This window comes from Nannospalax galili, unplaced genomic scaffold (assembly GCF_000622305.1).
Source record: "Nannospalax galili isolate Female #2095 unplaced genomic scaffold, S.galili_v1.0 scaffold305, whole genome shotgun sequence".
In the NCBI taxonomy this organism is placed as follows: domain Eukaryota; kingdom Metazoa; phylum Chordata; class Mammalia; order Rodentia; family Spalacidae; genus Nannospalax; species Nannospalax galili.
Window position 1 is genome coordinate 5,155,962 of NW_008356258.1, and position 24,569 is coordinate 5,180,530.

At 41.8% G+C, this 24,569-nt stretch overlaps 1 protein-coding gene across 2 annotated transcripts in view; it reads right to left on the reverse strand.

The window, feature by feature from the left end:
* The window catches only part of Dchs2 (dachsous cadherin-related 2), a 288,597-nt gene that overhangs the window by 163,944 nt on the left and 100,084 nt on the right, over positions 1–24,569 (reverse strand). The window lies entirely within an intron of this gene.

The following is a 24,569-nucleotide window of genomic DNA, read 5'->3' on the forward strand; positions in this document are numbered from 1 at the left end:
TAACTTTTCATCATATTATAAATTACTTAGGGCTTTCAATGTCAGCAATCATGTTTTCTGTTAATGAATGCCAGTTTATTTCATCCTTTTTAATATGCTACTTTTTAAAAACTTTTTTATTATTATTGTTTTTATGTGTATTTGTCTGCATGTACATAGGCACACCTGTGTTGTGCTGTGCCCACAAGGTCAGAAGGGGGCATTGGATCCCTGGAATTGGAGTTACAGATGGTTGTTAGCAGCCATGTGGGTGCTGGGAATTGAACCCAGGTCTTCTGCAAGAGCCTTCTCTCCAGCCATCTAATATTCCACTTTTATCTCTTCCTACCTTACTATTCTGGTTAGGATCTAATGAATAAAAGTGTGAGAAAATGCCATACAATTTTCTTCATCTTAGCACTCATCTGTATATAAAATAAACTTTATAATGTTCGCACTTGCCATTGCTAGGACCTATTTCCAATTTGTTTACAACAGTAGTTTGGGTTTGGATTTGGGTTTCTAATCCTGAATAAATCTTTCTCAAATACCTTCTTTGTTTTTTAATGTATATTTTTATTGAGTTTTTGTGCATTTCATACAATAAATTTTCATTTTTTTAGACCCTCCCCCATCCACACTCCTCCATAGCACAACCAGAGGATTTCATGCATTCTGTCATATATGTTAAGATCTATCTGGTCAAGCATTTGTACCCAGCTGCTGTCCCTCATTGCAGGTTCATTCACTGCAGTCTTGTCTGCCTATCTAGAGTCACTCCATTAAAGAAGATCAACTCTACTTCAACCAGTAGTAATCAGCTTCCAATAATCCCTTGGCTAAGGTTGGGGCCTGCTGCCCATTTCCCCATTTCTATGCTGGGGTTTTATCTGATTGAGTCAACATGGGTCTTATGCATGCTGTTACCATTGCTGCAAGTTCATATGAGCAAGTTCCCAGGGGCCTGAAAGCCCTTATTTCTTTATGTTCGTACACCAACCCTGGTTCTTACTATCTTCCCACCTCCTCCTCCACAATGGTCCCTGAGTCCTGGGTTGGTGAGGTTTAATATAGTAGGCTTATCCAGGAACACGCACTCTGAAGTCTCTTATTCTCTATACTTTAGCCAATGTGGCCTTCTGTGTGCATCACACTTTGTTGTATGAGGAAGCTTTGCTAGTGAGAACTGAGGGATGTAACAGTATTCTCTCTACCCCCTCTTCTGCTATGTTCCATGATCCTTAGGTGTAGAGCTTCCATTGTAGATGTGTCACTTAGAGCTGGGCATCTCTCAGACATTTATTCTCTGTGTGTGAGCAGGTAAAGAACTCCGTAATAGCCTCCATCTGTTTCAAAAAGAAGCTTCTTTAATGAGTGGTGTATGGTACACTTGTCTGTAAATATAACGATCCATATTTAGCATACAGTAAGAAATGTAACTAAGTATGACAGAGATAGGATTTCTCTAGGATCTATGACCTCTCCAGTCACATGTATTTGACTATATTTACAATGCCACCCATGAGTTTCTTCCCATTGAGAGGGCTTTAAGTCCATCTAGATATGATGCCCCCAAGATAAAAGTGCCACTACTATACCACTATAGCTGTTGTTCCAGTCATTGTTGTGGTTATTAGGCTTTGAAGCTAGGGTTGGACCATTGACTGATTGTCTTCCTGAGCAACTCGCATAGTACCCTCTAGAACTGTGAGAGCTAGACTTCAGAGAGGAGGCTTCTGGGTCAGTTCCAGTTCCATTGTTCCAAGTCCTGTGTCCAAAGTATGTCCTGTCTTCTTTGTATTTATTTATATGATCATATAAAATACCCCCCTTGTCTGTTAATATGGTTAATTTACATTATTTTGAATTATTTTTAACATGTGTATGTGTGTATGCATGTTCTCATGGGGGGCACATGTGTATGGGGTACACATCCATGTGGAGGCTAGATGTTGATACTGGGGTTCTTCCTTGATTGCTCACTACCTTGCATATTGAGGCAGTGCCTCTCCCCTGAACCCAGAGTTCTGCTGATTTAGCTAATCCAGCTAGCCTGCTTGCTCCAGGGACTCCCTGTCTCTGTTTCCCAGTTGCTAGGACTACAGGCAGGCTGCCAAGGGGCCTGGGTTGCTGGAGATCTGAACCCCAGTCCTCATGGTGGTACAGCAAGTACTTTACCCACTGAGTCATCTCCCCAGCGTCTACATTATTTTTAAAGGTTATATACATTGTATTTCTTGGATAAACTCCAGTTTATTTTATTTTGTTTTCATTGTACTTGATTTCTTAATGTTTTATTGAGGATTCTTGTATCTATGCTCATGAGAGCTTATAGTTATAATTTTGTTTACTTACAATGTCTTTATCCAGTCTGCATGTCAGAACTGTCTTGGTTTCAAAACATAAGTTGGGAAATATTCCCTTGCCCTACATTTCCTGAATTTTCAAGACTTTTGCTATGGTTTAGATAAATGTTCTTCAAATGTCTGTGTGTTGAAGGCTTGGCTGTTAACTGTGGTGATGCTAGGAGGTGGTAGCGGCTTAGGAGGTGGATCCTAAATAAAGGAAGTTAGGCCAGTGGAAGTGAGCCATTGAAGGAGATGTTGGGACCTTGACTTCTCCTCTTCCTTCTGCCTGTCAGCTGCAAGGTGAGTCTTCTGCTGCCCTTCCAGGGTGTACTGTCTTTGTCACAGGCCCAAAAGTGATAGTCTAACCAACCATAGATTGAAGCATTCAAAACTGTGAGTCAAATAAGCTTTACCTCTTTATAAGTTGATTTTCTCTGTGTTTAATCCATAGAAAATACTTGTTTGTATGGATTCTTTCTTAGATGTCTGAAATAATTCATAAGTAAAACCATTTGAGTCAGGTATTTTGTGTTTTTCTTTTTTAAAAAAGGATTTATTGCTAAGCATGATGGCACATGTCTTTAATCCCAGCACTCAGGAGGCAGATGCAGGCAGATCTCTATAAGATAGAGGACAGCTGGTCTACATAGCAAGTTCCAGGCCAGTTGAGTCTATAGGAAGACCCTTCTCAATAGATGATTGATAGATAGATAGATAGATAGATAGATAGATAGATAGATAGATGATAGATAGATAGATAGATAGATAGATGATAGATAGATAGATGATAGATAGATAGATAGATGATTGATAGATAGATAGATGATAGATAGATAGATAGATAGATAGATAGATGATAGATAGATAGATAGATAGATAGATAGATAGATAGATAGATAGATAAAGATATTTAGCTTAGTTGCTGTATGTGTACCAGAGTGTATGCATGTGCCTCATGTGCCTGCATGAACCACTATGTGGGTGCTGAAAACCGAACCAAGCTCCTCTGGAAGAGCAGTGAGTGCTCTTAATCACTGAGCCTTCTGACCTTCCCTGAACCTGATATTTTGAAAAAGAAGGGTAATTATTATAAATTTCATGCATATGAAGTACATAAAAAGCTACTGAGATTTTCCTTTTTATTTTGCATCAGCTCTGATTTTCCCATTTCATAGAAGTCCTATTGACATGAAGTCTTGCATGCTTTTCCTTTCCAGTGAACTGCAATCACGTTCCCACTTTCATTGCTGCTACTGATAATTTGTTTGCTTTTTCTCTTGATTGTTCTTCCTAGGAGCTCAATAATCCTATTACTATATTAGTCACTTTTCTGTTGCTGTGATAACACCATGACCAAGGGAACTTATAAAAGGAAGAGTTTATTTAGTTACCATTCCAAAAGGTAACGGTAATGTCAGTCTGTCGTGGTTGGGCGGCATGGTGGCAGGGGTGGCTGGAGGAGTGGAAGCTAAGCACTCACATCTTCAAGCAGGCACAGGAAACAGTGAGCGACTTGAGATCCTGCAAACTTTAAGAACTCCCCAACCCCGACCCCCATGCTTCCTCTAGCATGGCCACACCTCCCAAAACAGGGTTACCAATTGGGGACAAAATGTCCAAATACTTGGAGCCTATGGAGGACATTCTCATTCAAACCACCACAATTATTTTTCAAAGAACCTTTTCTATGATAGTTTTCTCTAGTTTTATGTTCTCTCTTACAGGATTTTCTCTTTATAATTCCTTCCCTTAATGTATTTCCTTCCCACATCTTATATTTTTATTCTTTTCTTATGCACATAACATGATCTCTATTACCTGTTTTAATGACATGCCACAAATTTGGTGCATTTTATTATCTCTAAATTTAAAATATTTTCTAATTTCTTTCCATTTCTTCTCTGACCCATTGTCCTAGTTGCTTATTGGTGGCTGAGATAACACCATGACCAAAATGCAACTTAGGGAGGACTGGATTTATTTCAGCTTACAGTACAGTCCTTCATCAAGGGAAGCCAGGGCAGGAACTTAACCAGAAACTACAGAGGAACACTGCTTACTGGCTTGCTCCTCTGGCCTGCGTTCAGCCTGCTTTCTTTCTCTCTTTCTTTCTTTCTTTCTTTCTTTCTTTCTTTCTTTCTTTTTCTTCTTTCTTATATAATCCAAGGGTGGCACCACTCACCATGAGGTGGACCCTTCCACATTACTCAACAATCAAGAAAATGCCTCAGAGACATGTCCACAGGCCAGTCTGATGGAGGTAAATACTCATTGAGAGTCTCCTCCCAGGAGCATCAAGTTGACAACTAGAGCTATCCAGCACATCCATCAATTATTTAGAAGTGTATTTTATTCTGAAATTCTTGACTTTTTCTAGGACTGATTTAATTTAAATCCTTGTGGTCATAGAACATAAACAATGTCCTTAATAATTTAAATACTTTGAGGCTTTTACATCCCAGCCTATAATCTACATTGAACATTATGTGTGTACTTGCAAGCCCTGTATATTCTGCATGGTAGGACAGAGGGCTCTATAAGTGCCCATTACATCAAGAGAGAACAGAATTGTTTAAATCTATATTCTGGGCTGCTGGGATCCCTCTCTCTCCATCTTTTCTTTCTTCCTGTTTTTTCTTATCTTTTGATGTGTCTACTTTGCCCATCAATTACTCATTTCATGATTTAGGTTAGACTTTTTATTCCTGATATTGTCCTTTTCATTCCTAGAGTTTCCATTTAAATAATTTTCATAGTTTCTAATGTTTGCTAACTTGGCTACCTAGGCTCTCTCACTAAAGCCAATCTTTCTTTTCAGTCCTTGAAACATTTAAAGCTGTTTTAAAGTCTTCATTTGGGGACTCTGACAGATGTTTGAGAATGTTGTTTGAGAATCTATTTCTCAAGTTTTGACAATAAATCATATTTTTCTGCCACTTAACATGTCTGTTAAGATTTTTAGTATTCATTGGAAATTGTGTATGAAATAATATAAAAAGGCTGAATTATGGTGCTTTCCTTTATAGGGGTGGCATTCTGTGTCAAGGATATGGCCCACACATGAAGGCCACAGTGTGGCCTTTCCATAATTTCAAAAGAATGTCCAAGATGCTAAGACAGGGCTCTCCACCTCTGTGATTGTACGCTAGTATGTCTTAGCACTGGGTGATCTCTGATTCCTCCACATCGACTCTTCTCTCCACAGCAAGAGCTCTGCTGACTTCATAGCATTGACCTACAGTGCAAGCCTAGGCCACAGACCTATGAAAAATACACATATTTTGTGGACTGTTCTGTAATCAACTCCTCCAAAGTTTAGCAGCCTTAGACCCTGATTTCTGCCTCTCAGTTCGGCAGAACTTCTGCTCGTTAGGTTCTGCACCATCACACCACAAGTAAAGCACTCTGAATCAAAGATCCAGAGCAAACACCCTTCATCTCTTGTGCTTCACGCTCAAGATCCCATTTCTGCTCTGCCTATGGCCCTACACCTCGAAACAGCTGTCTCATATATTCTGTTTGCTTTTATATTTAGCGTGGGAGGACAAGCCCAGTATCAGCGACTCTGTTGTAGCTGGAAGTGCGAATAATACCTCCTCATGTTTTACTTGTGAGAACCAATACCCATGGATGTTAATGACTAAATTCCTTCATCTCATTACATCTTATGGGTAGAAAACTTTTGGAACCCTGACAAACCTATTACACAATTTCCTCTCAGAGGAGTCGTACATTACACCGCCTTGTAGAAAAAAAAATCTCTTCTGAGCTACAGCACAGTCCCCACCTCCTTTTCTCCTTGCTATCATGTTGCACAGCTTGACTGCATCCACCAGAGTTTCTGCTAACAAATTTTGAATCTGAGATACTAGGACTGTCTTGGGAAGGTTATGATGGGCATCCTGTTCCAGTCTCTCCTGACTCTTGGGAAGTACCTCGTACAAGACTGAAGATGCCAAATGTCCACAATCCTTCCACTTACGAATGCAGTAGACACCAAAGGCTACAAGAAATATGAAGGCAGCCTCAGTCCCAAAGCACCAGGCAGTCTGAGCTGGTCCGATGTATGCTGGGGCCTGCAATGAGTCAGGGAGGTGTTCACATAACCCTGTTGCAAATGTGGGGTGGACAAGAAATACACTAACATGCACAAATTCTGGCCTTAGGGATCTTCAAGTTTGGGACTGAAGGCTTTAAGATCCTCCTTCCAATGGGAGCTTCCTGACTATAGATAGGATCTGGAGTACAGTGGGATGAATCATGTCCACCTTCAGGTCTAGTCCCCCCAGCGTCTCATGTCTGCTCACCATTCAGCCTGCCGTGAAGGTTGCTCTGTTTTCTTCCTTTTTTACATCAACTCCTCCTTTCTTCACCAAAGTAAAACCTCAAAGGCTTTAGGTGTATGACAGAGGTGTAGATCAGAAGACAACTCTAAATTGTAACTATAACCTTGTTACCCTACCCTAACCAAAGACACACTTAATACCCTTTTCCTTAGTGACAATCTATTATGATACTTTCAAGGCCCGGGGATGCTCTGCCCTTCTGGAAAGATATTTATGTCAAAACATTCACACCATTCACCATGAGCACACAGGCTCTGGTCACGTAGGCTCTGGATTCCTTCTGTCATGGCTAAGAGCACAGAGCTTGTCAGTCCACAGCACTTCTAGCTGTACCAGAATCTACAAAATGATCAATCAGCAGCACCACAGTGACAGTCCCAAGAGAACCACATTCTGTCAGTGGGGCAGGGCAAAAGTCTATCTCCGTGCATTCCCCTGACTCCACTATGCGTTTTCTCTTTCATGACGTGCCCCTCTCTTCCCATCTCCTTTCTTAACTGAGCGTTTCAGAAACTGGAAGCTCCCTACTGTTTTTCCCACCCACCTCAAGTACCATCCTTCCTTGCATCCCACACATATGCGCCCCCACGGGGAGGTTCTACTAAACATCTACTGAACATGTTCTACTAAACATCTTTCATCTTTGCATGTGCTTGATAGGAAATTAACCTTTGGAGGCAAGTTTAAAGAAAGAAAGTTAATGCTAAAGCAACTTTAAGACTAATTTTTGAAATATCTAGATCTCAGAGTCTTTATAATAAAAATGCAAATTTAGGACTCTTCTCTCATATGTGAAATACATTGAGCCAGATCATTTTAAAACACATTAATAATATCTCCTTTACAAACCAATGATTCCTCTCAATTAAATATTATGATGGTGCTTGAGCTACGTTTAATGAGCAAATTTAAGAAGACCAGCACTGAAATTTTTCTCAAGAAGCTTGAAATACTTGAGTAGTTTTTTTCATAGCAAACAATCTATAGCATGTATATGTGAAGGGAACCTTCCCTTTATACAGTAGGACATCATGTTTTCATATATGTATCTTATTCCTCAAGTTAAAATACAAACATTTAAGAGTTCTGAGGGAAATTCAGTTTCCAGAAACAAAGAAAAAAGGATAAAATTGCTACTTAGCCACCACAAAAAGCTCTTTTTATAAATCAAGTCCGTCTTTATCAGCGTGGAAAACAGTGTGAGCCCAGAGTGCACCTGTAAAAGAGCCTCTCTCAGGTACAGAACAAAATCATACTTTTCATTTCCTCTGGAAAGAAACCAGTTTTGCTCCACCACAGCCCACCACCATCAACCTTAGCATCTCCTGGAGCTGAGCCCCAAACTAGTCCCCTCTTCCCTCTGGCAGCTCCTCTCAGTTCTCTGCCTTTAAGAGGCCCAAGAATACAGAAAGAAGAAAGATGTTCCCACCAATTAGAAGAAAATCATATTGGACCCACCCTAAATTTCTATGGGTCTCTCACTGAGGATATATTTGTCTCAATAATTTATGTCAAGTTGAAATATCATACACATATGAAGGGCAGTAGATTGTCCAGTCAACCCAATACTTAAGCAAATGAGTAAGTGTCTTAATCAAACCCAGACTTATAGGATCAAAATATGGAAAATATTCTAGTAATCACTTCCCCTAACCTGTTCATGCATTCTTCTTAAGGCAAACCAAGTCTCCTTGAATAAGAACCCTGTCTGGCATACAACAAATGCTCAATAACTAGAAGCTATGTTTATTGCCTCGTTGAATTACTTAAACATGCTCTGGAATCCTGAAACTGAGGCCAAGCTCCCTGACTGAACAGAAACAGGAGCTTTCTTCAATGCAGTGATTTACTGCTATCACAACTACACAAATTGTTGGTTTTCATAAATGTCTGTTGAAAAGACAGAGATGAGGGGAGAGAGAGAGAGAGAGAGAGAGAGAGAGAGAGAGAGAGAGAGAGAGAGAGAGAGAGAGAGAGAGAGAGAGGGAGGGAGGGAGAGAGAGGGAGAGAGGGAGAGAGGGAGAGAGGGAGAGAGGGAGAGAGAGAGGGGGGGAGAGAAGAAGCTAGCCAGAGCCAAAAGATATAATTTTTATCCTCAGCAGAAGCTGAGAAGTAGATTTATTTTTTTTATTACAAGTCAAGTTCTTTATATCTTTAATATGCATGTGCTTGTGTGAGATTTATGTACCATATGCAGGAGTATGTGGAGGCCAGAGGAAGGCATTGGATCCCCTAGAACTAGAGTTACAGGTGGTTGTGAGCCACATGTGAGTGCTGGGAACCGAACCTGGGTCCTCTGCAAGAGCAGCCAGCACCCTTAACTCCTGAGTCACCTCTCAAGCCTTCAAGTCAGTACTGTCTGCCACTGTGGTCACCTTGTTCCAAACACAAGTCCAAATTCCTTAGACATTTCCTTCTTCCTGTCCAGCAGTTAACAACCTATTCATTCATTTAACCCAATTTCAATTATACTTGCCACATAAAGTTTCCTCACCTTCCAAAGTAAATGTTCTCAATTGCAAGAGTTACAGTGTGAAAGCCTATCTTTTGTCACCTATGTATTTTATTATGTAGTTTTATAATACTAGTTATCTTTTCAAAAATGTATTCATTTACTTTTGCATGTATACATGTGCGATATATGTACTAATGTTTGCATGTGTGTAGGTACACGTGTGTGGGTGAATACACATCTATGTATGCATGTGGAGACCAGAGGTTGACACTGGGAGTCTTATTTTAATCACACTCCACAAGCACTTTATCCACTGGGCCATCTCTCTAGCATTCGTCCGCCCCCTCCCATCTAAAATAAACTCAGTGCACCTTTGAAGTAGAAACTGTATCCAAGTTTAGATCTCCAAGAAATGTAAGTTCCATGTAGTATTCTACCTCATCTGTTGATGAAAACCTTCATACCCCCCCCCACAGCCATGCAGTCCCCTTTTCTCTTCCTGCCTGTCCCATGTCCTAGAAGGCTGACCTGTGTACAGGTATAATGTCATAAAGCTCCATTGCTGTCCGACTTCCAGTGAGTTAGAAACAATGGGGAACCAGTGAGGTTTTTCTTAATTTCTGTTCTGAGGAAATCCAGTAGATGGTTGAGGCTTCCCCTGAAGATCAAAGACTGAGACCTTCATCTCCTCTGCCTTTCTCTGGTCTTCAGGTACCATTAGCCCCCCCCCAATACTGCATTAATTCATGAAGTTTCTCCACTGTGTCTTTTCTATTGCCTTGTAAACAGAAAGTCCTTACACTTTTTTCCATACCTCCTGTTTTGAGTAGACCTCATAACCTGCTGGAACCCTACTGAGTACACCTGCTTCGTTTTCCTCCTGTCACTTAATATCTGAAATTAATCTAGCAATGTGTTTCTATTACTGAATTTTACATCCAGGACTTCCCTGCCCACACAGAATGGCAGTATTTTTCATATGATAAACATGTGTCTTATTCACCCTCCTTACCCCTAGGGTCTAGAAGAGTGCCAGACAGGAAACAAGTCAATGAATATTTCTGTCTGTGTGTGTTCCAAGTCAGAGCAATATTTCTATATATTTGGTGAAGATTCTGAAACACCAGGTTGATTATGAATCCAGTTTTTTGAGATTTGGAACACAGTGCATTTCCTTAACCCAAAGAAAACACCAAAACTTTACCACTGTACATGAAAGTTGGGTCTCTGACATAGGGGAGCAAAGGAGAACGTGCTCAGAGAGTGCAGTACAAAACGAAGACAGAAGACATCTCCAAGAAACTTTCCTTTTCATTGGCCAAAAAAATATGACCCTTGCCAAAAAATTAAGCCATAATTCAAGCACTTTTGACATTACTGTATGATTGTTTCTACTCAAAAAAAAAAATGATTACCACTGGACTACCATCCAACTTCAATGTCCCGTTTTTCTGCCTCAATCTTTAAAGTTCTGAGACATTAGTATCCACAAAGATGAGGCCTTTTCTTATATGCTTACTTACAAATTAGTTCAGGGTCTAAAGACAGAGCATAGAAGCAACAGATAAGCTGACAGTGAGATATACACTGACCCCATTCAGCTCTTTTCTGAAAGAGATACTGTGTGCTATAGGGGAAAACAAGGCTGGATGGAGAGGAAAGAATGGTTTAGAATGGGCTGAATCTGGCGTGGAGTCAAGCCACAGAAGAGCAGCAGTTCAGCAGTGGACAGATTTCCCTTCTCTGACAGCTGCTAGCAGGGTGTAGCTGGGGTTATGTTCCCCAACCCAGATGAGCTCACCTGGGCGTGGCAAATGCTCACCCCCTTGTAACACTTGTAACAAGCTGTCCTCTTCAGCAGATGTTCAAATGCCTAATGTGGCTATTTTCTTTGGCTGAATACATTACCACTGAATTACCCTAGTGATGACTCCAGGAACCTGCTACAAGTAGTTTTACTTGCAAATCAGTATATGGGAAAATTATAAGCATAAAAATAGATTTTAAGGACGTTGATAGCAATTTCAGTGTTATTTTCAGTGATTTAGCAAGACTAATTTCTAATCTGCTCCTTCAGTTATTGACAAAATACTTCACAAGTTTGACCTCCTCTCCATCTTCAGTAGGCTCAGATTACTAGAATTCCCAGTACCCACATGGCTGCTGACAACTGTTATCCAGTTCCAGGGAATCCATCTTCCTCTTCTGCCCTCCATGGGTATTGCGTGACACGGATGCACTTACATACATGCAGGCAATACACTCATACCCGTAAAATAAATAGAATAAAAGATTAAAAAAAAAGAATTACAGGGGCTAGAGAAATGGCTCAGCAATTAAGAACCCTAGCTGCTCTTACAGAGGACCCGGGTTCAATTTCTCAACACCCATATGGTGGTTAACAACCGCCATCGAGTTCCAGGGGATCTGATGCCTTCTTCTGACCTCTGCCGGCATTGCATGACATGGGTGTGCTTACACACATGCAGGCAATACACTCATACACATAAAATTAAAATAATAAATAAAATATTTAAAATTTAAATTTACAGGCTCCCCACTCTCTAGGGAATCACTGTTCTGGGGGAAGTGCCCCATTATCACTACCTCTGTATGTGCTCTTGCTGGACATTTGACGGATTGCTTCCCTGCTAGAGAAGCAACCTGAAACAGTTTTAAGATTAATTCAGTGTGCATCACTGTCTGGCAAAGGGGAAAGCCAAGAAGTCTATGCTTTTAGCTGAAGATTCTCAAGTATGTCTAACCATGGGCTGAGGAGCCAGAACTTGGTCTCCCCGGGGCTCTGAGTAGCAGTGAGGTGGAGCCATCAGGAGGGCCAGAAGGTTGGGAAGGTCAAGAACTGTAACATGGAGTATGACAGAGGTACAACTCCTCCCCGGGGTGGCAAGTGCATCCCAGGGTCTCCTCAAGGGGATAGACCAGACATATGTTGTAGAAAGAAACATAAAAACATGAATTTAGTTCAATAATTAAAAAATAAAACAGTTGGATATGGTAGCGCATGCCTGTAACTCTAGTACTTGGGAGGCTAAGGCAGGAGAATTGGCATGAATTCAAGGCCCCTCTGGACAGAGTGGCGCCTTGCCCCCTCCCCCCAGAAAGAACTTCTTTATTTCTAACTTTCATATTTTTGTCTTAAAGGGGTTATCTATATTTCCAGTTGTATTTTAATATTTTCCAAATTTATATTTCTATTAATTTTTGGCTAGCTTACAAAATCATGGGTTTCAGGTTTCATTATGACACGCTCGTACCTGCACATCACTGTGCCTTGCTCGACTTTGCAGTGCTCCTCTTGTCCTCCTATGCTCTTGTTTGTCTTCTTCTCTCCATAAACAGTCCTTCTGCTTCCACGCCATAGATATACAGACATACGGATACACACAGATTGCATGTTCTTTCAGTTATATACAGAATTATTGCCCATAGTTCAGAAGGTAGTTAACATGCACTGGAGAAGAGTAATCAAAACTTTTACTAGTAGGCATATTCAATACGAGGTGTTTGAGGGCAGATGCTGTAGAATGAGATGGATGTAAGGAAAGGAAGGAAGGAGATGCTCAGTCGGAATGTGAGTCAGGCCTGCGAGGACCTCTCACAGAGCAAAGGAAGAGGCAAAGAGGCAGAGAGAGGAGCAGCTTGGCCTGGGGACATGGGAAAGGACATGGTGGAGCCTTATGAGAGGAATCCCAGGCATCCTCACCCCAGAGGATACGAACCACCTGCAAACGGAGCACAGCTGCAACTGCTTGGTTTTCTATTTCCTACAGAGGGTCATGGGTGACCTCACAGTCCCACCCCAGCTGACAGGGTAGGGAGGCTGTTTATCCAATGTCTTTTCTTTCTCTTCCTTGGGATTCTGGGGTCATCCCTGCCCTATGCAGGATGCCTCTCCTTTTTGTTTTCAAGTCTTCCCAGGTCCAGTGTCCTGTTACTATGGTCTCTCCCTTGTGCCATCTGCCTCTCCAAAGCCTCCTGGTCTATGTCTCTAGGAGGACACATGTGGCACCTCAATGGGCCACCTCAAGCCTGGAGGGGTCCATTTCCAGCTCTGGCCCCACTGCATCCACTGGATTGCAGCATAGCTGCATCCATTTTCCTAAGTAGCCAAGTTGGAGTTACAGAAGAGGAGCTGGGGAACTTTATGTCATTAAATGCCTCTTAATGAGGCCCATTTCTGTTGCTTTTCCAAGTCTCAGTGCTGGAGGCACGCAGGGGAGCTCCAGCTCTGCTCTCTCACACCTTCCTGCCACAATCTTGGCAAAGGTTCATATTTCCAGTCGGCTTTGCTCATTTTATTTCTCAAATGTCTTTACACTAAAGGCCAAAGCCATCACAACATTGCTCCACCCCTGTCCAGAGCAGACTCAGTTTGTCAGCATCACACAACAGGTACTCTGGACCATGGATTGAGGGATTGCCACCAGAGGGCTTGGCTCTGAGGCCTCATTAACTAAAGTCAGGCTTGATGTAGTGAAAGCCCTCTCTTAGAAGCTACAGAAACCAGGCTCCAAATCGAACCACACCAAGACACGCTGTCACCACCTCAGGCCAGTCCCCTGTGTGTCTCCTCAGGGGTCATGATAACTCAGAGTCATTCGTTCTCGTTTAAAAAGCTCCCAGGTGCACCTTGAGTGCATTCCCCAGTTTCTTGTTCAGGATTAATAGCCTTTGCCAGACTGCTCGGCTAGCTCAGGATTATTTACATTCAAGCCAAAGAATTTTGTTACTACTCAACAGTTGTTTAGATTAACTTCCTCAGAGCAATGTGGCCGCTGTAAACTGCTTCAGAGAGGGACCTTGTGATGTTTTTGGACCTCACACAAGAAAAACCTACAAACAACAGTGGACTGGTGAAAATGAGTTATTTCAGAAATCAGATTGTCCCATGCACTATTTAGAGCATACTTATACTGAAAAGCCAAAAAAAGCAAAAATGAAAACTATAGTCATTTTATGTCTGAAATTCAAATTTACCTAAACATCCTGCCTTTAATCACTAAATCTAACCTTACTGTGGCTGGAGTTTCATATTACTCTGTGTGAGTGTGTGTGTGTGTGTGTGTGTGTGTGTGTGTGTGTGTGTGTGTGTGTGTTGTGTCCTGGCTTATGAGAATCCATATTAAGGAGACTGGGAAAAGAAAAAACAAAAACCAACTTACTGCTAGAAATTAATTGCCTTAACAATCAACTAAATTCACAGTGTTCTTTTTATATCTTTGAAACAGAACTATATACTATGTTCTAGACTTTTACAAAACAAAACAAGTTGATGCATTTTTCTCAGGGCTTTCTCTTTTAATTTTCCTACTTCAGATTTGCTAATCTAACGGCAAACACCAGTGATGGCGGAAAAGTGAGACATCTCTGAAGAGTGCTAGTAGAAAAGGAACAGGTGGTTCTTCATTTGTTACAACCGTCTTTGTCATAGGAAAGTATTTTTATTTTTGTTGCATTTTAAATAGTCAAGTTTTCTACAGGAAGCATCTTTCTAGCTAATGGGATGCTTTAAATGGGTCTGTATTGATGCTCTTGCAGAAGTACAGGAAGAAGGACAAATGGAAAAACCACCAAGATAAATGAATTCATCTTCTGTTCGCACAGGAGGAATGAATCCCAGGGAAGTCCAAGAACATGGTTAAAGTTCAGCGTATGACCCCGATATATCAATGAGTAAGGCTGAGTGTCTCAGGCCCAGATCAGTGTCTGACCAGAACTAGCAAATGGCTATTCACTTGGTAGATGCCCCCTTCCCTGTCTCACCAAGCTGAATGCCTTAAATTGGCTCACTAACACGCTCTTTATCTCTTCCATCACTAATAAAAATGATAGGAGAATATATAACAGGAATTTTTAAGTATTCATTAATTTTTTTTTACTTTAGAAAGGTCATCCTAATGGAATATGAACCTTTGTGTTTGCAATACAAAATTGGCAGCAGCCAGGCTTGGTGGCAGATGTCGGTAATCATAGCACTTGGGAGGAGGCTGAGGCAGGGGAACTGAGAATCAAAGGCCATCCTGGGCTACACAGTGAATTCAAGCCCAACCTGGTCAACTAACTGAGATACTGTCTCAAAAAAAAAAAAAGGTTGCCAACAAAATCAGGTGCTGTCTGCTTTCATGTCTGTGCCTCCCGCTGCTTTTCCTCTGAATTGAAGCACTTCTCAAGTGGTAGGCAGGGAGGGAGGGAGGGAGGCAGGTAACAGATTGAGGAAGCTCACAAAACTTAGAGATTCACAACACCCCTGTCCAAGGGTACATAAAAAAGTAATTGCTAGGGGAGAGGAGACTCATCGGGGCACCCCCTCAAGATGCACAGGAAGCTCCAGTAATGCAGCTTTTGTGAACCATCACCCATGTCGGGTGGGCTTTTAAGGTGATGCAGCTGCCTGAGTCACCGCTGCTCCTGTAAGCAACCACAGTAAACTGCTCTCCAAGCTACAGCAGGTGTCTTTTCTCTGGTCTGTCATCAGTGACTTCTCCGAAGTAAATAGACATTTGTTCAAAGTTTTCCAGGAAAAGCCATTCAACAGCCCTTTGTTACTTAAGTATTTGATAATATTTCCTTTTCTGCCCTAATATGAAAGTCCTTTATAAACCTGATATATTTCCCTAGCTGTAATATAAAGTAAAAATAAAAGGAAAGAGATTCATAATGAAATAACATATACTTCAATGTCTAATTACTCAGGTATGACTAAAATAGAAAACAATGAAGTGGATGTCTGAACAAGTTAAGAATCATGAGAAGACACCATTCAGTATATTTTATATGCTTTTATTCATTTATTGATTTTTTATTGAGCTTTTTAAATTTCATACATTCCCCACTCAAATCCAGACACCCCCCATCCCCCACCAATCCTATGCATTCTGCCATACATGCTGAGTCCTATTCAGTAAATGCATCCACTAGAGTCTAGTCAGCCCATCCAGTGGTCGTATGTAAGTCATACTCTCCCTCACCCAGCAGCAATCAGTCTCCAATAGTTCTCAATCTAGAGCTGGGCCGCCACCTATTTCTCACCTCTCCTTTGAGCCCTTGTTTCATTGAGCTGAGCTAAGAGTACAGGTGCACATCACTCTGCCCCACTTTTAAAAATATATTTCATTTAATATTTTATGTGTAGTAGTGTATTGCCTGCATGTGTGTAAGTGCACCTGTGTCATGCAATGACCATGGACAGAGGTCAGAAGAGGACATTGGATTTTCCTGAAATCCAATGGCAGTTGTTAGCTGCCGTGTAGATGCTGGGACTCTAACCCAGGTCCTCTGCAAGAGCAGTCAGTGCTTTTAGCTGCTGAGCCGTCTCTCTAGCCTCACCTTGCCCCACTTTTAATGTGGGTGCTGGGGATCCAAACACAGGTCCCATGCTTTCATGGCAAGCACTTTGTCAATTGAGCCATCTCCCTATCCCTAATCTTCTCTCACTTTTTTGATAATTGTGTAACTCAATTTATATCGGCAGTACAAACACCATTATGCTTCTATATGACACAGGATTTACAGTTCAGACTTGGACCATTGTAAGCAGATTTTTTACCTACTTGAATGTCAAGTTCTACACTGAAAATGTATAAGGAACTCAATTCTATTCTGTGGGAAACTGAGAGTAATGGAAAGTGCAGAGTGCCACTAGAAAGACTGCGCGGGACAGTACAGGTTCACAGAGGAGAGCGAGCTTCGGGCTCACTCTAAAGATGCCGAGAAGATTTCTAGGAAAGGAAGAAGGATGGAGTGAGGACTACGTCTGGAAGTGAGAACAAAGTGAAACAAACAAACAAATAAAACAAGCAAAGAACTATCCCTGGGCAAGGATTTGGGGATTTGTAAGTGGAGTGGAGGGAAAGGAGAGCAGTGAGACTGGGCATCTACAGGCAAGAAGAATATAAGGAAGACGGGACTGCATCCTAAAAGTCCTTTGAGCTGGAAGTGACTTCCAGTTTGCATTTAAGAGCATCATCTGTGGTAGCAGTGACACAGGATCTGGAAGACGGTAAGCCTGATGGAATAGATTGTTAGATTAGTGCAGATGAAAAATAGTGAGGTTCATAACAGTGTTACAGGGGCTGAGTGAACAGAGCAGGTTTGATAGATATACAGAGGTAGAGTCCATGTGTTGGAGAGACCAGATGGAGAGAAGAGTTGACAGACACAAAGGAGTCCCAGCTGTTTGTTTTCTTCCAAGGAACAATGTTCTAATGACTTGCTTTAAGAATACACTGATTTCTTGGAGACTACAAGGAAAAGGACCTTAGATATTTCAGCATATATACTATACTATCCAGAGTTCTTCAAAGAAACTGAGCCAATACAATATGTATACACACAGACAGACAGATGAGGAAGAAGTTATTATGGGTATGGCTCACATGATTATGGATGCGGAGAAGGTCCACGACATACCATCTGTAAGATGGAGAACAAGGGAGGTCAGTGGCATCCATCATTTTGAATCCAAGGGCCTAGGAACCAGGGAAGTCAATGATGGAACTCTTAGTCACACCATCTTAATCAAAGACCTGAGAATCTGTGGTGGGACAGATGCCCACAGCAAGTTCCAGAGTGTGAAGGTCAGAAAACTTGAGCTTCCGATAGCCAGAGGGCGTGAGGAGATGTGCCTCCTAACTCCGTAGATGCCCTCTGCACTTTTCTTCTACAGATGCCCTCAGCTGAACAGCTGTGCCCAGCACATGACGTAAAGATCTTTCTTATTTAGTCCCTTGAGTCAAAGGTGAATGAATCTCTTCCAGAAATAATACTCTCACGGACATACCTAAACAGAACACTCTGTGAGCTAACTAGGTGTTCCGTAATTCAGTCAAACTGAGACTAAATTAAGGATCACACTCTGGAGGGCAGTCTAGGGCTTTACAATAGCTACAGAGCTCTAGTAAATAATGAATACTTACTAAATCTTACCCTTAGTAGTAATTTGGCAATTACTACTATGCATAATGTATATGCTATCATTACTGGAAAAACTAACCCAAAAATTATACTCATGGACAATTCAACGGTTTCTAACGTCATTGCTATGATGGGAAATTGGGAAGCAGAGTGAAGGAAAGTCGCAATGTGGCAAAACTTTCATCATCTAGGAGATAGTATAAAAAGCAACCTGGGCAGAAATTTATTTTCATTGCAATAAGGCTAATTTTAGTAAATGCCTGACCCAAAATGAAGGCTGGAGAAATAATTATAATATGAAACAGCCCATGAAGCATCGAAACATTGATTAAAGAATCACATTTTTCCTCTTTAAGAACTTCCCTGCCTGCTAGACTCTCTTATCTGTGTTTGAAATGCTCAGTCTGCTATAAGAACTAAACACTAGCCTGTACCCACTTTCTGTTCCAGTTACAGCCTTTTCCCTCTCCACTCCGTTGTAGCTGAACAACTCCGAGTCCCTGTGCTGCCTCCTCCTATGTCCTCACTTCTCAGTCCTTTCATCTGCTTCACTATGGCTGACAATCACATTGCCCCACTGAAGTGCTGAGCTTCCAAGGCACTGCATCCAACAGATATTCTTCAGTTTCTTTTGATTTCGTTGATTGGCTTTTCTCAATGGAAGTCTCCACTCTGTGCTCTGCGAAACTCTCCCTGTAGCTTCACTGTCATGGTTTTTCCTCCTCCTGTCTGGAATTCTCTTCTCAGTCTCTTAGGCTGACAAATTCTCCTCTTCTGTCTTCAAATGCTGTAGTTAAGTGGAAGTTTGGTCTTTGCTGACTTCTCATAATACACACTCTACTTAAGCCATTTTGTCTTTGCCCACAACCTCAGTTACCATCCCTATGCTAACAACTTGTCAGATCTATCAGATATTCAGAACACCCATCTGAGCTCTCAGCCCCCAAATACAACTAACTCTTCTGCATCTCCATTTGAGTGGCCATGTGCCATTCCAATTCAATATGCCCATTACAGCACTTATCCACATGTATAAATAGGAAATCTAAGAGTCACCCTTGATTCACCCTTTGCCACCCAGTCACCCCTCTAGCAGCAAGTTTTATTAGAGCTACATTCAAAATACATTTGCTATTCTCTTTCTCAACTGTGACATCTGCCGGAACCCTGGACAACTGTACCCATCTCCAAAGGTCTCCAGCTCAGTTTGCAGCCAATACATTCCCCATTACTGAGGGTAGGCTTTGAAAGTTCATATCCTCACCCCACTTCTAGTTCACTCTCCACTTTCTGCATGTGACTGGAGATGTGAGCACCCAGCTTCCTGCTCCTGCCACCATGCCTGCTGCTCGCTGTCCCCTCCCTGCCGTGAAGGACTCATTCCTTTGGAATTAGAAGCCAAAATAAACTCTCTTCCATAAGCCACTTTGGTCGTGTTTAACACAGCAACAAAAAGCAATGAATACACATGCCGCTTATAAATGTGCAAACTACCCCCAGATGTATAAAGTTTCCATGGCTGTATCCCTGGTCTGGCTTGTGGATGCCAGCAACAGAAAGTGGGGCAAATACAAGTAAAAGCAGGGAGCTTGGAGAATCAAAGAATTCTAGAGGAAAGAGAACATAGATCTCTGTACTCTTATTTTTTAGACTAGAAATCAGAGATATAATTAGAAGTTTCCATTGAGCCGAATGTAGTGACAGTGAAAAGGAATTCAGAGAATTTTTTTTTAATTTTTAAAAAAATATTTTATTACTTTTTATTTTATGTGTATGAGTGTATTGCCTGCGTGTATGTGAGTGCACCCGTGTCGTGCAATGTCATGGGGGTCAGAAGAGGGTTTCGGATTCCCTGGAACTAGAGTTAAGGACTGGTGCTGGGAATCGAACCCAGGTCCTCTGCAAGAGCAGTCGTTGCTCTTAGCCGCTGAACCATCTCTCCAGCCCCCAGAGAAAAGAATTTTAACCTTCCAAGTATTTAAAAATGAAAATAAAAGGCGTCGTTTGTCTTTATGCAGTGATTTTAAAGAGGAAAAAATGAGAAGATACAGGATTTAGAAAATGAAACTTTGCAGTGGCTAAGACGAAAGCGTGTAAGAGACAGGAGATGAAGACAAAGTACAGACCCAAACACAAAAATGATCTCCTTTGAACCAAGGACCCGTGCCGACGTTAGACTGAATTACTGCATCACACTGGAATCTCTCAGATTCCTGAATAAATAGCAAGAAGGAATGCTGAGAAAAGTATCTGAGCAATGACACAAGTTTTAGAATATGGAATTTGTCAGAAACCCTGTAAATTCTCAGGAAATGAGTTAGGTCTACACGCCTGAGTAAGCCTTCACCTCTGATCTGATTACATCACATGTATAACAGAAAGGACGAAAGCAATCTTCATGCAGCCCTTCCATTTAAGATACAGGATTACGTTATCTACAAATTCAAGACTGTGGCAGCTGGTGGACTGTGCTTACAGAGCCTCCCTTCCTCCTGTGATAATAACATCTACAACAGGTAGAGTCCCAAGATAACCACAGAACTCAATAACTCACTTCTGGCAGCTCTATTTCTTTTTTAATTAACATCTTTTCCAAGCAAGAGGGAAGGTTGCACTGTAGAGACAGATTCTTGATAAACACACCTTGACAGCAGCAGATAAACAGGATCACCGGGCTGAGGGAGCTCGGTCAAGGCACAGGTGACAGCAATTATTCACCGTGGCTGTGCAACAGGGCCTGGTGGGCTCTGTCCCTTCAGTTAAAGAGATTTGCCATCAAAGTCATCCCAAAGTCACATCTGAGCAAAGGGACAAACTACTTCCCAATGACTGTGCAAATTCCAGCTACCCCAGTTCTTTAAGTGGCATTTGGGGAACTATTCTCTGTGCTGAAAATTTCTAAGTAAAATTTCTAAGCTCAGGACAGTTCTTCCTTATGGAATAGTTTCATCTACTGAGATGACAGGTGCTAGAAAACATTCAGAAGGAATCCAAAATCTCTGATCTACTTACAGGCCAAATGGTAATTACCAAGTCTCATCACTATTAAAGCCTGTGTTCTGAACTGGCAGGTAGATGCCTTGTTTGGTGAAGTGTTTTATCACATACCAGGAGCTGAAGTTCCTTTCTACCAGATCTTTCAACTTATGCATTACAAAGTGCATTTCCGGTTCATCCAGCTCCATTTAACTAAAGCAACCCACACAGCTGGGAGGTAACTCACAAAGCCACTGTGCTTAAACAAGCCATAACTGACTTTTAAAGCGGGCTTTTAAAAGTAATACTGTCCTTGCCTTCGCCCCAGCCAACTGTGTCTAACTGCTTCTGTGCCAGGGGCTCTGCCACATACTCTGAGAGTGCCAACAGCCCTGACATCACATGAGATTTTACCGCTTATGTTAGCTTCTGCCACTGTGACCCCCCCAAAAAACAAAACCTGAGGTAATCAAATTAAAAGGAGGAAAGGTTTATTTGGCTATTTGGCTCATGTTTCAGAGTTCAATCCGTGGTCACTTGGCCTTCTTGCTTTGGACCTGTGGTGACACAGTACACGGTGACAGGAGAGTGCACCAAGGAGATCTGTTCACCTCCTGGCAGCAAAGGGAGGAAATGTGACCATCCCACTGTCTCCTTCAAGAACATGCCACTAGTGGCCTAACCTTCTTCAACCCAACCTTTATCTCTTAAAGGTTCCACCACCTCCTTCTAGTGCCACAGGCTGGCGACCAAGCTTTTTAACATGGGCCATCTAAGTGTCATTCCAGATCTAAACTAAAGCACTGCCAAAGTCTCCTATAGCTGGTACCTGCTGCTCCCGTAGATCTGGACACCTTGGGCCAGTCCCATATGGACTCCTGGGGCTTTCTGATTGGCCTGTCCTTACTCAGATCTTGGTTTCTTCTTCTGTGACCTCCTGGCCTCTGTTTTATTCTAAGAATGAAAGTGTAGGGTAGCCTACCCAGACCAGAATTACACGACAGACCTTGCCTGGGACTTTAGTCCTGTCTGTCACTACCTACTCCTACCTCAGCTCTCACTTCACTGTGAAACAACGCAAGTCTTAGAATGACTGACAAACAAGAGAAAATTCTATCTTATCTCACCTAAATATGTGCTGATATGTCACTGAACTTAATTATTTCTTAGTAGCAGAAGTGAATGTTCAGCAGAAGAATGTTTAGCAGAGAAAAGCTGCCCTGAGCTGGTGACATAATCCCATACATCCAGTCTTTAAAACCACAATTTCTGTATTTTGTATTCTATAAATCAAGGTGCATTCCATTCATCAGTAAGGATTCTAGAAAAGGTAAGGCGAAAAATAGGAAATGGCATGCAGCTCCTTTAAAGGCTTGTATGTAGAGAACCACACTGCAAAGTGTTGAGCTAGAAACAAGAAAAGAAATACATCCACAGGAAATCAGAGGAGACAGAAATTACTCCAAGCTAGCATGATTCAGGAATGACTTACGGAGATGGCTGCATCTGAGCTGAGGCTCGAGAAATAAGGAAAATTTTAATCACTCATAAATAAAGGAGTCAGATGTGGTGCCTTACACCTGTGTGCCTCTCAGCACTCAGGAAGCTGAAACAGGAGGATCACCATGAATTCCAGGGCAACATGGGGTACATCTTGAGTTTCAGGCCAGTCCAGGCAACAGAATGAGACCCTGTGTCAACACAATCAAAAGGGGAGAAGAGAGAGAGGAAGAGGAAGAGAAGAAGGAGGAGGAGGAGGAAGAGAAAAGGAGGAGGAAGAGAAGGAAGACGAGAAGAGGAAGAAACAGGAAGGGAGGAGGGAGGGGGAAAGGCATTCCAGTGACAGAGAACTGAAGACAAATTCAAAGAGGTGGCTGGAGTTCTCAAAAGAGCAAGAACCTCTGAGCTTTAAAACTCAGCTTTTTCACTATTAGAAAGACTTGGGGGAAAGGCCCGTAATGTCATCTGTGTCCTCATCTGTAAAATGGCAAGAATAAAGCTTTTCCGTTTAGAATTTTGTAATGAAACCTATAGTAGAAAGCAATCAATTTCAGTTAATATATTGGATACACTTACAGTATCAAAGGTGTATATATGAAACTGGTGTGGGGGCAATTCGACTGGGTATTTACTCAGGGGCCTTCTTACACAGCACTTCAAACTCAAGAGGCTGCAGCACGGAGTCATATGGAGCACAAGGTGGCAGAGCTGGAACTGCACTCAGATTAGCTTGGTGGCAACAGGAAAGACATTTTGGAAAGAAAGCAACTAACATAGAACGTATAGTTAGGTGCAAAGAAATTCATGCAAAACACAGAGCTGATTCAAGACATTAAAAAAAAAATGTTCTGGAGAGATGGCTCAGCAGTTAAGAACTCTGGCTATTCTTGACCAAAGTTTGGTTCCCAACATAGTGACTAATAAACATCCTTAACTGTAGTTCTAGGGGATCCAATGCCCTCTTCTCACCTCAATGGGCATTACGTACACATGATGGACTTACATACACACAGACAAAACACTCATACATAAAATAAAAATAAATTAGCCAAAAATGTTTAAGACTTTAAAAAGTGCACAAACTCCTAAGAACTGGCAAATAGATGGATACTAGCTTTAAAGGAAATAGACAAATGAAAAGACTTAAGACAATGCCACTTGGAGACTTAGAGGACACAAAAGGGGTAAAATTGGAAGGAAAAAAGAGGGAAGGGATTATGTTCTAGGGTCTGGTAGGACATGTGAATAGAGTTCTAATCATGGGGGAAGATCTTTAAAACTTAGAGCACAGCACAGCTGTATTTGCACTGGATCATTTACTTCCTGCACAAGAGGGTTATTATTGAATAGCCCTTGTCTGGTTTGTGCACACAGCAATCCTGATTGCTAGTGTGGGATATGGTGTCTCACCTCTCCAACAACGTAGGCAGCACCAGAGCTCTGGGATGAACACATGACAGCAAACAGGAGCACTGAAAACACTCTTTACCACTTCCTGGCTACTCTGTCTCCCTTATTCTTGTAAGTCTTCAGTGTGGATTGAGATGGTCAGCCAAGTCCTCTTTCTTACTACAAAACTTGAACGTGGCCGGTTATTCCCTCACCTCACTCTTGGCAGAAGGACCATGGAAAAGTGTTGTGGAATTGGCCAAACCTATGTTTCTACCAGAAAACAATTTGAAGTAGTAAAGCAAAGATGAGGCATCATGTAGAATCCAGCCCCTGCAGAGGCAAATTTCTCTAGCCTCTTCTGCAGCATGATCCAGACTCTGGTTCCTTCCCAGAGTCTTACTGTAGTTTCCTAGGCTTTGGAGCGATGTTTAAAGTGACTCATTATCCTTCCAAGATTTTTTTTACTGCTTAGCTAGCCAGAGTTGAAGTCCATGGCCATAGAACTTTCAAACATCTCTACTGTCATCAATTCCTTCTGAATACAAGAAGCACAGCGAGCGACTCTAGGACAGGACTCTTTTGGGTGTGTCTCCTGGTCCCGCTCTTTCATGACTATGTGATCTTAAACAGTTCAACCTC